At 34.8% G+C, this 16,304-nt stretch overlaps 1 protein-coding gene across 14 annotated transcripts in view; it reads left to right on the forward strand.

Moving 5' to 3' along the window:
* Positions 1 to 16,304, forward strand: part of MBD5 (methyl-CpG binding domain protein 5) — a 512,364-nt gene that overhangs the window by 303,637 nt on the left and 192,423 nt on the right. For all 14 annotated transcript variants that reach the window (XM_066346280.1, XM_066346282.1, XM_066346272.1 and 11 more), the window contains one exon: positions 11,095 to 11,219. The gene's annotated coding sequence lies outside the window, so the exon portion shown is untranslated. The remainder of the gene's footprint in view (positions 1 to 11,094; positions 11,220 to 16,304) is intronic.

A 16,304-nucleotide genomic window follows, 5' to 3' on the forward strand; every position in this document is an offset into this window, starting at 1 on the left:
TAATTTCTTATTATGATTTTTATCTCATACCCTTTGTTTGCTTCCAACTTAGTGGATATTTAGGAGTTTGTTCCTAAAAGGAATATATATATTTTAGTACTTGAAATAGACTATTCAAATTTTAAGTTAAAGTATAGTAATGCTTTACATATTAAACACAGGGAAATTATAATTATATTTTCCAAATTAAGATGTTAATAGGAATTTCATGACTAAAGGGTTTTACATTCAGATTTTTGGGAAAATACACTAGGTTTAACTGGGATCTGCCAGCATGTATTAATTTCCCTAAGAGTATATTCAATGAAACAGTATGTGATAAACAGTGTTCTACATTTTTTTAAAATAGTACAGGCATTTGAATTGTGTTCAGTCATGTATATCGATTCCCAAGGGCAATTTTCATGGCACCTGTATTAGTCCCCCAGTTACACAGGTCTGGGAAAGCAGACTAACTCAGAGAGCTACGAACTTGTCTAGGTGTTTTTCCCACTATTTCCATATTTCTGATACATCAATCAATCAATCAAAAAATTTAGAATTTTAATTATACTAGATTATGATTTTTTTAAAGCATACCCAGTACTTTTTTTTTTTATCTTTGTGGCTTTACAAATATTTTCAGTTCCATCTATTTATAACCCTCTCTTTCTTTTCTCATGCCACTTTACATTTCTTCCAATGATAGTACATTAAATCCTGCCTTATGAGTCATACAGTTGTACATGTACCCTGCACTAGACATTGTGGTATGACCTCCAGTTCTGGCTGTGGAGGAGCTCACTGACCAGATGAGGAGGCAGATATATAAACAAATTTGTACAATTTAATGTGATATGTGTTTATAAAGGTACAAAATGCTTGTGGTAATAGGATAGCTATGAAAAAATATAGTGTTTGGCTCTGGCTGGTTGGCTCAGCAGTAGAGCTTCAGCCCGACGTGTGGAAGTTCCGGGTTCAATTCCCAGCCAGGACACACAGGAGAAGCACCTATCTGCTTCTCCACCCTTCCCCCTCTCCTTCCTCTCTATCTCTCTCTTCCCCTCCCACAGCCAAGGCTCCATGGGAGCAAAGTTGCCCGGATGCTGAGGACAGCTCCATGGCCACCACCTCAGGTGCTAGAATGGCTCCAGCTGCAAAGGAGCAAAGCCTCAGATGGGCATAGCATCACCCCCTGGTGAGCATGCTGGGTGGATCCCAGTCGGGCGCATGTGGGAGTCTGTCTGACTGCCTCCTGCTTCTAACTTCGGAAAAATACAAAAGAAAAAATATGAAGTGTTTGAATGTAAAATAACTTACACAACTATGATTTCAACATCATTTAAAATATTCAAATCAAGAGTTGAAGTAGCATGTTGTAGGCAGGGGTCCCGAAACTACGGCCCGTGGGCCGCATGCGGCCCCCTGAGGCCATTTATCTGGCCCCTGCCGCACTTACAGAAGGGGCACCTGTGTGTGGCAGCCCTCCAACGGTCTGAGGGACAGTGAACTGGCCCCCTGTGTAAAATGTTTGGGGGCCCCTGTAAGTGGATATTGTACATAACCTCCTCTGTGCTAGTTCATAAGTGTCTTGAGGACCAGGCCTTTGTATTCCTTTTTTTTCTATTTCTTAACATTACAGTGAATACATAGAATATACTCACTAAATGTTTGTTAAATTGAATTAATTCCAAGGAGCTTCTATTTTATAAAAAATTTAATCTCATAGTTTACAATTTAATATATTACATCTGCATATTCACTCTGCTATTTTATTCCTGATTTAAGATGTAATTGGAGGGAAGGTGACAAACACAAAATTTTAAATCTAGATTACTTGACTCTTTTTCAATACTACTTGGAAACTGTAGACCTATTCTATGGGTACTGCCCTTGCACAAAATATGTATTTATAGAATTGCTTTTTTTTCTGGATACAGTATTTTGAATACGCACACTAGTTTTATCTGAGTTCAGAAACCTACTAAAAGTCATCTCAAGCTAAATTTAATGGGTCAAAAGTTATGTAGGCCTTTGGGTTCAAAAAAACAGTAAGGGGTCTTGTGAGGGGCAAAAGCTCATTGCAAAGGCAATTACAAAAGAGATATTCCAAAAATCTCTTGAACAATTTTAAATATTTAGCATTTCTCGGCTTGGTTTATGGCCTCCCAGGATAACCATTTTGAAAGACAAAACTTACTTAAAGTACATTTATTAAAATACAATACTCTTCATAGTCACAGTTTGTAGCTCTGGTTTATTAAAAAGAGTTGGTTTTATTGAATTGGAATTTAAGTATTTTATGATTTTCCTAACAAATAATCAGTCTAATACTATTTTGAATTGACATTAAACTTTTGCTAGTAGTCCCTATATGATACCTTATTTTTAATTAGAAAATATTATTCTTATTTCATCATTTTCTTTCTTTAAAGAAATGTAATTAGGGCTCTTTTTTATTTTATTATTTATTTTTTACATGTATACATTCATGCTCATGATTTTTTCCATTATTGTACTCTTTGTTGTCATCAGGTGATAATAATGGACGGGGAGAGCAAAAATCATCCTCATTACCTGCTTATCGGATCTTTTACCTAAAGGAGGCTAATCTAAGAAATAAGACCAAGGACATACCAGATGGAGCAAATACTGTAAAGGAGCATTTATCCCAACTGAGAATAAATTCTGAGAAATGAAACAGGAGTAGAGTTAAATTTTACTTTTGCATTAACTAGAAAGAAAGGAATTGCCAAATTAATCCTATAGACATATAGTTCTATTTAAGTAAACAAATTCCTTTTTAAAGACTTCAAACATATTTGGAATATCCATTTACTTATTCTGACTTCAAAGTATTTTGTTTCACAAGTTTATAAAATCAAGTTTTATAAAGACTAGGTACGGTTTTTCAATTTGCCTTTAATTAGTGTCTTATTTATAAATAACAAAACAATTGAACTACTCCAGATTTTACTAATTAAGTCTGATAAAATTCACTCGTAAGTAATCAGTACAGAATACATATTTTCAAAAGGATTTTAACAGGTTTATGGAGCATGCATTTCAAAGGACAAAATAGAGATTTGGAGTGTATTAGCCTAACCTTTTCAGTTTGATGGCTAAGGGAACCATTTGAGCTACTGTCACATGCATGACCTGAAATGAACAACAATTGTACATTCTTATATTTTTATCCAAAAGATATTCACACGTGATATCTATCATGTCCAAACTTTTAATAGGCTACTTTAACTTTTGTGAAAATAAGTGATAAATGTTTCAAGGTATAGTTTGCTTTCTGAAGAATTTTGACTTATGTTATGAAAATTATGATAATAATAATTTATATTTGCATACTACTTTGTGCTTACCAAATATTTTTATATTTATTATTTCAGTTGGTCGATATTAGAAAAAGTGGAGATTATACTTATACGGTAGATAGGAGTTGAGACTAATTCGGTTGCAATAAAGAACACTCTTCTGGCCCTGGCTGGTTAGCTCAGTCTGTTAAGAGTCTCGTTACAGAATGACAAGGTTGTGAGTTCGATCCTGGGTCAGGGCACAAATGGGAAGCCACCAAAGAATGCACACTGAGTATAACAGCAAATGAATGCTTCCCTTCTTCCTCCTCTCTCCCTTCTTCTCTGTCTCTCTAAAAATCAGTAAAAATTAAGTCCTGGCCTGATAGATCGGTTGGTTGGAGCATTGTTCCAGAGGGCAAAGCTTGCAGTTTGTTTCGATTCTCTGGTCAAGGTATACAGAAGCAGCTGGATGTTCCTGTTTCCTTCTCTCTCAAAAAAAAAACTAGAAAAAAGATAAAGAACACTCTTCCTCCCTCCCCTCCCTTTTCCCTTCTCCTAACAGATACAGGTGTGCACAGACACACATAGACTTAGGTTAAAACGGAATATTCTGGTTCATAGGATGGAATAGCCTTTAAATAAGCCATTTCGGACTCCCCACTTTTTCCCTCTGGACTGGCTTCATGGTCAGCTTCACACTTTGGGTGACCCTGATGTTTCTGAATATCACTATTACTGGTTTGATTTAGTGTCCGTCCTGGAACATGTCACTGTGGACAGAGGAATATCTAGATATTTTGACTGACTTTGGCAGTTAGACCCACCACTAGAGCTTGGAAAAGGTGTGTTGCCAGAGAAAGTCCATATACAGTTACCGAAAGTAGCAGTAAAGCATGATGGGTGGCAAACTTGAAGTGTCCACTCTAGCAGATATTATCATCTCCACCTTACAGATGAGAAAGTAGATAGTCAGAGAGCCTAAGCAACCTAACCAAACATAAGTCTTTGGACCTGCTCTAAGCTGCCTGGAAGCAATGAGTAGAAAAAGAAAAGTGGTTCTAGGTAAGACATTTATTTCTAGTCTGTTTTAGAATGAACCAGGCATGATTGATTTTAAGGTGACAATTGAGTCTGATTTCTGTGGGGTAGGTGAACAAGAAATCTGTGGGAAATAAAATGTCCCAAGCTCTGTGTAAGAAGGTGGGTAGTAGTACAATGGATCATATAATCCAAAGTTAGGAATTTGGAATTAAAATTAAAATAGCTAACATTTATTAGTCATTCATTATATCAGACTCTGTGCTAAGCATTGTTCCTGTAATATATGAATTAATACAACATCCCTATGAAATAAGAAGTTTAACATATTGTCCAAGATTATATAACTAGAAAGAGGTAGAGCTAAGATTTAAACCCAGGAAGTTGAGAACCAACAGCAGTGCCTGTTTTTTATTTTTATTGTTATCATTTAATAGCAACATTTAGATATCTGCCATGTGCTGCTGCTATAGCAAATGTTTGGTGCAACAACTGTTTTCTAGAAACTTACCCTATAAGGTTATATAATTTAATTTGTGCAACCACATTAAGAATTTGTAAATGCCTACTAACATTCCACAGATAATTGTTAATGTTAAGTTTTATGCTGTTTTTGTTTTGTTTTATAGTTATCAAAGTTATACATGCACATAATGTAAAAATTGAATAGTCCTACAAAACTTACCTTAAGAAAACAGCAGTACCCTGCTCCACACTTCCTTTCACTGGTTTCCAATTTCCAGAAGCAGTCACTATTAATTTTTATTTTTTTTGCTGCTTTCGGTATTTATGAAAAAGAATATCTCTAAATAACATGATTATATTTCTACTTCTTGATTTTTTTCAGCTTCACATATATTCTATTAATGTGCCACTTTGGAAGATGTAGATCTCTTTTATGTCCCCTACAGTATGCCATCACTTCAAATACACCATCATCTCCATATGGTTATATCATGATTTTGATGTTTAATATTCAATTATAGTACACACAGTTAATAACTATAAAAACTCATTTTGTGACTTAACCATGTCATATATATAATCCTCGGCTTTCCCTATAATTAATAATTGTCTTATGTTTCAATTGTTTAGTTTCCTATGTACTTATTTCTGACTCAACTGTAATCTCTGTCCCACATGAAACAGATCTCTTTTTACTCTCACCTTGGGGTTTCTTTTGTCCCTCCTTTGAATTAGATCTCCTGTTTTTAATGTCTTTTCTTCTTCATTTACTCTCATTTTGGTGGAGCACTTCTACCAATAGCTTTGATCTTGCCTGTCTGAAATGTCTTTATGGTTAACTAACATTTGATTGATAATTGTGGCTGAGTGCGGAATTTTTATGGATGCTCTCCATTGTCTTTCAGCTTCCAATATTGAAAAGTTGAAAGACAATCTAGTTTCTGTTCTATATATTTTTTCCAGAACCTTTAAAGTTTACTATTTTCTATTTGTCCCAGAGTTCTGAAACTTTGTTACGACGAGCCTTCTTGGGGTTCTGTTTTTATTAATTAGACTAGATATTCAGTGAGTCCTTTTAATCTAGAAATTACTTGTCTTTAATTCAGGAAATTTTATCATGAAGTGCTTCATCAATGATTTCTTTCTTTTCATTTTCTCTTTTCTTTCTTTCTGTTATCTGGATGTTAAATCTCTAAATTGATCTTCTAACTTTCTTATACTTTCTCTTACATTCTTTTTCTTAGTCTCTTTACTTGCTGGAATATCTCCCAATGTTTCCATTGAGGTTTCCTTTTCTAATATAATTTTGTTTTTCAGTAGCACTGTGTTCCTTTTTTTAAAAAAAAAGTCAACTTGTTCTTGTTTCATGGATGCAGTTTTTCTCTTATCTCCTTGATGATAATTTGGAAATTTTATTTCCCTGAGTAGTTCTATTTCCTGTTTGTTTTCTTTAGGCTTCATCTTTCATGTTAGGGCTTTCCTCAGATGTCTAGTGGTCATTGGCTGTCAGCTCATATGTATGGTGGTAAGAAAGGGGAATGCCTAGATAACGCATAATTGGGGCTTAATAACTGTGAATTCCTTAAATCTGTGCTGTTTCTTCAGGAACCACCAATATCATTTTGGTGAATACTTTCCTTTTCAGTCCAGTGAGATTTCACCACAGAAGATTTTTTTACTCTCATGCCTAGAAGTTACAAGATAGGCTATGAACATTCTGCAAACCCAGTAGAAGAGGAGTTGGGAGTCACCATACTCAGCATGTACGATGTCGTTCAGTTCTGTTTTCAGTAGAGTACTCTGTCCTTCAGACTTCCTCAAAATTTCCCAGCCAAGGAACCCTCTGTTTTATCTTCTCCAAAGAATAAACATTAACTCTTCTGCTAGGATGGGGGGAGGGGGGGGGAGGTGCGAGGTTCTTGTCCAACTGTGAAGGGTAAGAAGGGAATGTAAAATACTAATTCTTAAACAGAATTCCCAACAGGCTTGCTCTTTTTGTCCACCTTTAACCAACTTTCTTAAGTCTGGGTGCCACCAATTCCTAAGTTTCCTGGAAACTGTAGTGCAAATAGAGTTGCTCCCTGGCTTCACCTTCTGCTTTAGGATTCAGCGTGCTTGGGTCTGCAAGATCAGTTAGCTATAGTTTTTCTGACTTTTAGCTTCCAAATTTGGATTACTATCATTCATCTCTAATCTCCTTTTTTTCTTGGTTTATTCTTTTTAATAAAATACTTCATATTATATTATATTTTAGTGTGGTTTTGAAAGGGGATGAAGTTAAATATGTATGTTCAATCTGCTATCTTTAACCACAAATCAATATTGTGTATTATTATCTATATATAATTTCTTTTTTATTTTAATTTTTTGTTGAATTATATTTTTTTCTTTTTAACATTTGTCAGATTTGAGGTAAATCTCTTTCTAAAAAACAATTTCTATCTGCAGAAAATGGGAAGTTACCATATTCAATTCCTATACTGTCTCAGAGTAAGATTTGAGGAGGTTGCTGTTTATATATATATTATATATTTTGCATTTAAATGATTTTACTATGATGCAGGGCTGCTTCCCTCACAGCGTGTAGGAATGTATACTACTACATTGATCTGAGAACAATAACTAGGAGCCATATATTACATGGTTCAATCTCTCATATAATCAGGACATATGACAAGATCAAATTTTCTTTTTTTTTTATTTTTTTATTTTTTATTTATTTTTTTGTGTTTTTCTGAAGCTGGAAACGGGGAGGCAGTCAGACAGACTCCCGCATGCCCCCGACCGGGATCCACCTGGCACGCCCACCAGGGGGTGATGCTCTGCCTATCCGGGGTGTCGCTCTGCCGCGACCAGAGCCACTCTAGCACCTGGGGCAGAGGCCACAGAGCCATCTCCAGCGCCCAGGCCATCTTTAGCTCCAATGGAGCCTCTGCTGTGGGAGGGGAAGAGAGAGACAGAGAGGAAGGAGAGGGGGAGGGGTGGAGAAGCAGATGGGTGCCTCTCCTGTGTGCCCTGGCCGGAAATCAAACCCGGGACTTCCACACGCCAGGCCAAGATCAAATTTTCTAAATCAAAAACTGGACAACGTAGATTAAACTTTAAAGAAAGTATGTACCCCATCAACCTTGGGCTACTGTGCTATGTATGTCTCATTATCTTCTTAATACATGTTTAATTTTTTTATTATCACACTATGTTTTATGAGTAAAGATCATAAATAGATTCAGAGAAGTTGCTTCCCCAAACTCCTAGAGCTAATGGCTGACAGAAGTAGAATTTGAACTCAGGATTCATATTACTTGAAAGCTAATACTCTTTGGGAGTGTATGTGCATAATAAAGTGTGGAATTATGAGACTGCGTTGAAGATCCCCTGAACTTGGTGAAAAGTCAAAGAAAAGTTACCAGCAGAAATAGTTATCAGAAAAACACACCATTCATTGCTTGTGCATTTTCACTCAACCATTTCATTGTATCCTTCTAACCTATGAGTTGGCAATGTAAATTTAAATTTTACAATTGTTTACCTCAAGTGTATAAAACATTATTTACCTACATCTAAAATGGATTTATCTTACTTAAACCCCTTTTCCTGGTCATCCCCCTCCCACCACCCCCTGTCACCACCACCATTTTCACAGATAAAGGAAAACTTAATCCTACCAACTGGTAGTTGCTTGGTTATTCCTGAATTAAATTTGAGTCAGTTTATGCTTTAAATAAGAATATTTTCTACTTCATATTTTCCCTTCCTTTCTACTCTTCTTCAAGTTCCTGGGGAACTCATCTCATTCCGGCATTAGTGTGTAAGTATGAGATTCCACATTCTTCTCTCTGCTTACAAGTCTCTGCTGAGTTACTGCTTGGCCCTTGGCATCTGGCATCATGTGCAGCACCTGCGGAGATGTTCTAGGCCTCTAGACTTTACACACTGGACATACTGCCGTGGTTTTAGCTCTGGTCTCCAGTTCTACAGACCATGTACTCTTTGCCCCATTTCTTTAAACTTCAGTCCCTTTTATGTCTGCCTGATCAGTCTTAGCCTCTTTTCCAACCCTTTCAGAGCAGAGGCTTCAGTAACTTTTCAGGTGCTCTGCCACAGAACACACAGTACACTGGCATCTTAAAATCGGAAGATGTCTTCAGACAACCCTCCCAAGTACCTTCCTCTGTCATGGTCTTAGGTACTCCTGTACCCCTACACTAGATGCTCTTTTCTGCCAGTATCTTATTTCCTCTGCATGGGAAACCATCTATTATATCCTTTTGCATTCTTGTCAACTCTATAGTTTCTTATGCCATAAGCTTTACAATAATTATATATAAGGCAGCTCTATATATACTGAAATGATCAATTGACAAAACATGTGAAGAAACCAAGGTATAACTGTGTATAACTTGCTCCATTTCTGTAAATACATGTGCAGATATGGCAATGCATTAGACACATCTGGAAGAATATATGAATCTGTATCAGGAGTTGCCTTTGGAGAGGGAAAGCAGATGTCTGGGGATCAAGACTGCAAAGGAAAATTTTCACTGCCTTTTTATATCTTATAAATTCTGTATTATGCAAATAATGTATTCAAAAATAAATAAAAGATCATTATACAACATTTATAACTTGGCTTCTTCAATCCTGCCAGGCTTCAGATCATCTGATTCTCAGCCATAGACTGAAAGCAACTCTTTTGGCAAAGCTATCTTGTTTTCCTTCTCTGTTTCCTAATCCACCACTCTTTCCTGTGGAACTTTACTGAAGGCTGCATGAAGTAGCAACCTACTTCAACATTCTGAATTTTTCCCCTGCATTTAAAGGGGAAATACTTCAGTAGGATGATGGCCTGACTCCCAAATAAAACAGATGACAGTTTAACTATTTTGCTTACTTGTTAGACTGAGATAGAGTGATCCTCATTACCCTTGGCTTAACCCTTTTGGCCAAGCCAAGTCTATATTTTACGGTCAGTTACTTGCAAGAATTTTTGTTATCTACAGGCTTACCATACTGAATAGTTATTTAATAAATTATGATTAATATAAATGCATGAATGAATAATTTTATCTATAAGAATAAATCACCAAAGTTAATTTTAAATTTATTAACCGATATAGCTGTTTTATTCCCTGACCCAAAGCCAATTAAAGATCATGTATTGCGTTCAGTTGTCCTATTCATTTAATTTGTTTTTAGTCTAAAAACATATCCTAGCCTTTTTATGGCATGACATTGACCTTTTGTATAAAGTCTGGGACAACTGTTTGTAAGGTGCCCCTTAATTTGGATTATTTATTATTATTATTGTTATTATTATTATAGATTTTATTTATGGATTTTTTTGGAGAGAGGGGAGAGAGAAAGAGAGAGAGAGTGAGAAAGATGGGGGAGAAGCAGGAGACATCTACAAGTAGTAGTTGCTTCCTGTGTGTGCCTTGACCCAGCAAGTCCAGAGATTTGAACCGAGACTTCAGCATTCCAGGTCGACACTTTATCCACTGAGCCACCACAGGACTATTTTTTATTATTAAATTTAGATTAAATATTGATGCTGTGCCTTCTCCAGATGCCATATACAGAATAAGAAGAAACTGGTAACACATTAGATGAGCACACTACTATGACTTGATGCAAGGTCCAATTTGAGTTTTCAATTCTTATTGCTTTAATTTTATACTGATAGGTCATTTCTAAGTGGTTTGGTACTTAAATAGACCAGATATCAGTAAGTAGTATTTTATCCAATTCTTTGGCTATCATTTGGAGCAATAAAATTTTTCTCCTTTTAAATCGATCAATTTCTTGTATGAGTTTGGGGAGCTAATAAAATCAGGTTTCTGATTTACAAAAGTGAGGTCCAAGTGGTAATAAGATCTACCTCACAGCATTGAGGTAGGAATTTCTTGAGATGTGAACAGAATTATAATGTCACTTACAGTAATATACTCTGTAAAGGGTCTCTAGTAATATAACCAACACTACCCAGGTATTTTTTTTACCACATATATAGCATATACTATTGTATCTGTCAATGTTGTAAATATTTTATGAACATTAACCTTTGTAGCAGCCCTTCTAATTGAGTACTATTATTATCCCCATTTTCATACGAGAAAACAGGTTCAGAGAAGAGAAATAATTTTTACAAGGCTACATAACAAGTAAGAGGGAATATTTCCAATCTTTTACCTATGAGACCCCACTTGAAAACAGGCAGCCTATATAGCTCCAATCTGTGCCTCAGGATGGTTTTCATTCAGCCACAACTTTAAATAAATGTGTGTCTATGTTATTTCTGTTTCAGAGAGAAGAAGTACTCCCATATAGGGGCTTATAAAGGCATAGAGCATCTAGAGATTTAATGCCTCCATTATTACACTGCTGGGTCTCACAGCACTTGTTATGTTTTTATCAGTTTCTCTCCAGAAGGTAGGAGTTGTATTTTTTCCTCTCCATTATTCATTTATATAATTATAGTTTTCTTGTCTGTTAATTTAATTTTTATTAAATATAAAAAGCATCTTCTGACATTTATAAATTAAAATGCCAAAGTTAACACACATATTTACATTGCCTCTACAAAGATACTTCTATTCTAAAATTAATACATGTTTATTGTAAATATATATGTAATATATATATGACAGTAAAAAGTATAGTAATCTTACCACCTTGAGATAAATATATTTTATATTTTGTTGAATGTCTTTCTGAATATATATGTATATAATGCATAACATGTATATATATATATATAATAATTGTGATTATGACTAGAAATAATAGGATATAGAAACTCTGGCTAGACAGCTTCTTTCACTTAGCAAGTTGTGGTGTTTTTCATGCCAGTAATTATCATCCACATTACCATTGTCAATGGCTGTATAATATTTTATCGCAAAGATATAACAAAAATTATATAACCCTTTCCAATTATTATTTAAGATGTTTTTAATTTCTCCCTGTAGTTAACATGACTTAAATGAACATACCGTATTTTTCACTCCCGAAGACGCACCTGACCATAAGACGCAACTAGGGTTTTAAGGAGGAAAATAAGAAAAAAAATTCTGAACCAAATGGTGTGTTAAAATATTTAATAAAATATACCACAGTAATATTTCAACAATGTAAATTTAGCAACAGTATTGACAACCATTAGCACTGTTATTAATAAATGAGAAGAGACTGTAATGTTCAAATATTCTTCTAGTTGTCCGGGAACCCACAGCAGTTAAAAAAAAAAATGAACATTCGCTCCATAAGACACATGGGCATTTTCCCCTCCACTTTTGGGGGAAAAAAAGTGCATCTAATGGAGTGAAAAATATAATACTATACAATACTTATACATACTTGTATTTGTATCTAATAATTTTTTAAGGACAACTTTAAAAAAAGTAAGTATTGCAGAAACGTAGTTCCCAAATATGCTCTTTGATGGAAGGACTCCACGACCTATCCTATGCTATGAGAAAATACTGCCTGATATCCACCATCTTGGAGAATGCCAATGCAGAGTATTATATATACTAAGATCTTAGAAATCAAACTTATTTGATTGTAGAATCCTTTCTTAAAATAACATCTGTCTGTGGGATGTTGATAGTTGCAGAAGTGTGGAGGAAGAGGGCATATGGAAAATCTTTGTACTTTTCATTTAATTTTGCTGAGTCCAAAAATTCTCTAAAAACTAAAGTGTATTATTTAAAAAGCAAAGGAAAATTTTTTAAATGGGAAAAAATTTTAAGCGCCATTGTATAAGTTGACATTTAAAATTAAATTTAGACTTGAACACACACAAAATAACATCTGATAACATCCCACTTAACACTTTGGAAAATACAAGCTTGTAGTCTATTCTTAAAAGTGGTATTGGTTGGTCAAAGATGAAATATATTGAAAATCTGTACCAATTTGCATTTTTACCAACAGTGTAAGAGAGTGGCACTTTCTTTGTAGTTTTGTCATTTGTTGTTAACTGATTTTGACTATCTCATTTACATCCCATTCCAAAATTTTGGGGGCTCTTCAGTGGCTTGTCTTGATTGCAAGGAATCAGGAATTATATTAAGAATATTAACACTGTAAATCACGTTACGATTATGTTTTTCCATTTTGTTATGCTATATTTTTATTTTATGTGCTTTATTTTTTGCCATGTATAGTTAGCATTTTATGAGGTTGCATTTAAATCTGCCCTCTTCTTTATGTATTCTGTTTTGAATGTCTACATGTACATCAACTTTTTCTAAAAACTGTTCTGCTCTAGCTGATTGGCTCAGTGGTAGAGCATTGGCCCAGAATGTGGGTGTCCCAGGTTTGATTCCCAGTCAGAACACACAGGAGAAGTGCCCATCTGCTTTTCACCCCTCTCCCTCTTGCATCTCTCTCTCTCTCTCTATCTTCCCCTCCTTCACCCATGGATTAATTGGAACAAATTGGCCCCAGGTGCAGAGGATGACTCCATGGCCTCTACCTCAGGCACTAAGAAGAGCTTGGTTGCTGAGCAACAGAACAATACCTCAGATGAGCAGAGCCTCACCCCTTAGTGGGTTTGCTGGGTGATCCCAGTTCAGGCGCATGCCAGAGTCTGTCTCTGCCTCCCCTCCTCTTGCTGAAATAAATAAATAAATAAAACAAAAAAGTTGATTATGGACAGTTTCAAACAGAAGATTTGGCAGAATAGTACAGTGTGTCCGTAAAGTCATGGCGCACTTTTGACTGGTCACAGGAAAGCAACAAAAGACGATAGAAATGTGAAATCTGCACCAAATAAAAGGAAAACTCTCCCAGTTTCATACCTATTCAGTGCAGTTCGATGTGGACTCACGCACAGATTTTTTAGGACTCCTTAGGTAGCTATCCCATATAGCCTCTACAGACTCGTCACTGACTGATGGCCAACCAGAATGGAGTTTCTCCACCAAACTGCTGGTTTCCTTCAACTGCTTATCCCATCGAGTAATGTTATTCCTATGTGGTGGCACTTGTTATAAACACGCAGATATTCACGTTGCACTTTGGTCACAGATTCGAATTTAGTGAGCCACAGAACACACTGAACTTTCCTCTGTACCGTCCACATCTCAACTGGCATGGCCGGGGGCTACTCCGCTGTATACACGGTGTTACGTCATCATCTGCGCATGCGCACATGCTGCCACTCATCCTACAGAAACTGGGAGGGTTTTCCTTTTATTTGGTGCAGATTTCACATTTATATCATCTTTTGTTGCTTTCCTGTAACTGATCAAAAGTGCACCATGACTTTACGGACACACTGTATAATAAACGCCCACGTACCTCAGTCTGGCCTCAATAATTAAGAACTCAAGGCTAATCTTGTTTCTTTTAAACCTCCTATATTATTTGGAAGCAAATTCAGACATTAAGTTATTCCATCTTTTAATATTTCATTCAGTATGAGAGTGACTGTAAAGGTAATTTTACCTAACCTGTATTTTACATCTACCATAGTTTTTCTAGCTGAAATCATTGACTTCCACTACAACATATTATGTTATACCAAACATTGCCATTAGCTAAGATTAGTATTATATAATTTAGGATGTTAAAATAGCCTCTATAAGAATTTAATTATAGTACTTGAGACAAAATAATGTGTTGCTCATTTTCTATGCATTAAATATACACATCTCTGTGACCCATACTCTTTTTACTACTAAAGTAGTAAAAGCATCAGGTTCCATTTTAATAAAGTTATGCCATATTAGAAGATATAACTACTTTTTACACCATGATATAAATATCACATTTCTGTCCTAGATTGTGAATTGTTTTACTGTATTAATGGGGACTTTTCCAAGACTGTGTTGTAAAATTTTACATATTCCTCTCTGGAAACGTGTTTTGTTTTATTTTAATTTTTGGATTAGATAGAATTCAAAATTTTACATGTTTTACATGATTAATATCTGATTAGTGTTTAGGTATCAGATCAGAAGAAAGCAACTTTCTTAGTATTTGATAGTGAGTACTAATGCCAGAAAGAGTACAGAATATTATCAGATATGGTTCTTATTCAAAAAAGGATACCAAAACAAAGTTAGTCTCAGCTGGAAATAGAATTGTCATTGCATATGAAAAGCAGAGAAGGAAAATATTGTGAACCATAGTTATAGCTAAGTAAAAAAAAATCATGTAAGTTTTAATAGTTAATAGAGACCTTTTTGTTAATATTCTCAGATCATATTACTTGATGAACAAAAAAACAAAATAACAAAGTTTAACACAAGTTTGTCCGAAATCGCACAAATTTTTTTCATTTTCTCAGAAGACATTTAACAAATATATAAAAGGTTCTAAAATTATTATTAACAACTAAAAATTATTGAGTGCTTACTATGTACCAATCTACTATATATTTTAAATCATTGTCTTATTTAATCTTCACAATATACTTTATAGTAGTAACTATTAATATCCCCTTAATAAAAGTTAAGAGTCTGACACTAATCCAGGCAGTCTGAGACAAATAGCCCTCACTCTTAATTACTGTTCTTAGGAGAAGAGACTCTTTCATGTTATAATCAGTAAAATGTTGTGTTTTACTATCAAGTCAAGCTGACAGAGTTATGGGAAGAACAGATAAAGGATTGCAATCAATGATCAATCCTAGAAATAAAGTAAGAGTGGAAACTTTTGGCAGGATAGATGGCAAGAAATAATACTTTTGACATCTTAATTAGTAAGTACAAAAAGTGAAAGGACTAATTAAAGAACTTTGTGGTGTGATTTGACTCTAGCTTGTTCCCTGATTTTCATTTTGTATTTGTAAAAATCTTTTTGGATTTCCAAATAAAAGATAGAAACTCTTCTCCATTATTACTGTTTTGTATCTCCTTTAAGGACTTACTTTATATATTCTGTTATATGTATTCTGCAATGTAGTCCTGAAGCATTTTTGTTATTAAAATATATTTTTAATAAATTAGTAAAGAAAGCAATAGGTCAAACAGACTATTGCTCTAAATTTTAATTTTCTGTAGTTGATATCTAAATATGCATGGATTAGAAGAAGAAATCATGAAAGAAGAAAGGATTTTCAAAAATGAATCAGCAAATTTAGTTCTATATTGCAATCACAATTTTAGCTTGAGGCATTTCTGAGAGATTGTGAATAATGATTAGGAGAGATTATAGGCCTGAGGGAAAGCCTCAGGACATTCGAACTAGCCATTTATCCTCAAAACGATGGTCTCTAGGTTGTGGAGTATTGTTTGAAATACTAGAGGGAATCAAACCTGGAACTGTTACTTTATCCTCAGGATCATCTCAGGAGTCGGAAGTTTAAATAGTAAGGTAAATTGTAAACCGAAACAAAATCCTTGATAGGTTTTTCAGGTACTGTTGTTTTATTTTATTTTTGCTGCTTTGGGGTATGTATTTTTATTTGCCTACAGAAGGAATGATATATAAAAAATTGTAACCCCAAGAAAATAATATCACTGTTGAAAATTTTGTTCAGCTGTGTAAAGAATCTATTCAGGG

Source organism: Saccopteryx leptura, chromosome 7 (assembly GCF_036850995.1).
Source record: "Saccopteryx leptura isolate mSacLep1 chromosome 7, mSacLep1_pri_phased_curated, whole genome shotgun sequence".
Lineage (NCBI taxonomy): Eukaryota > Metazoa > Chordata > Mammalia > Chiroptera > Emballonuridae > Saccopteryx > Saccopteryx leptura.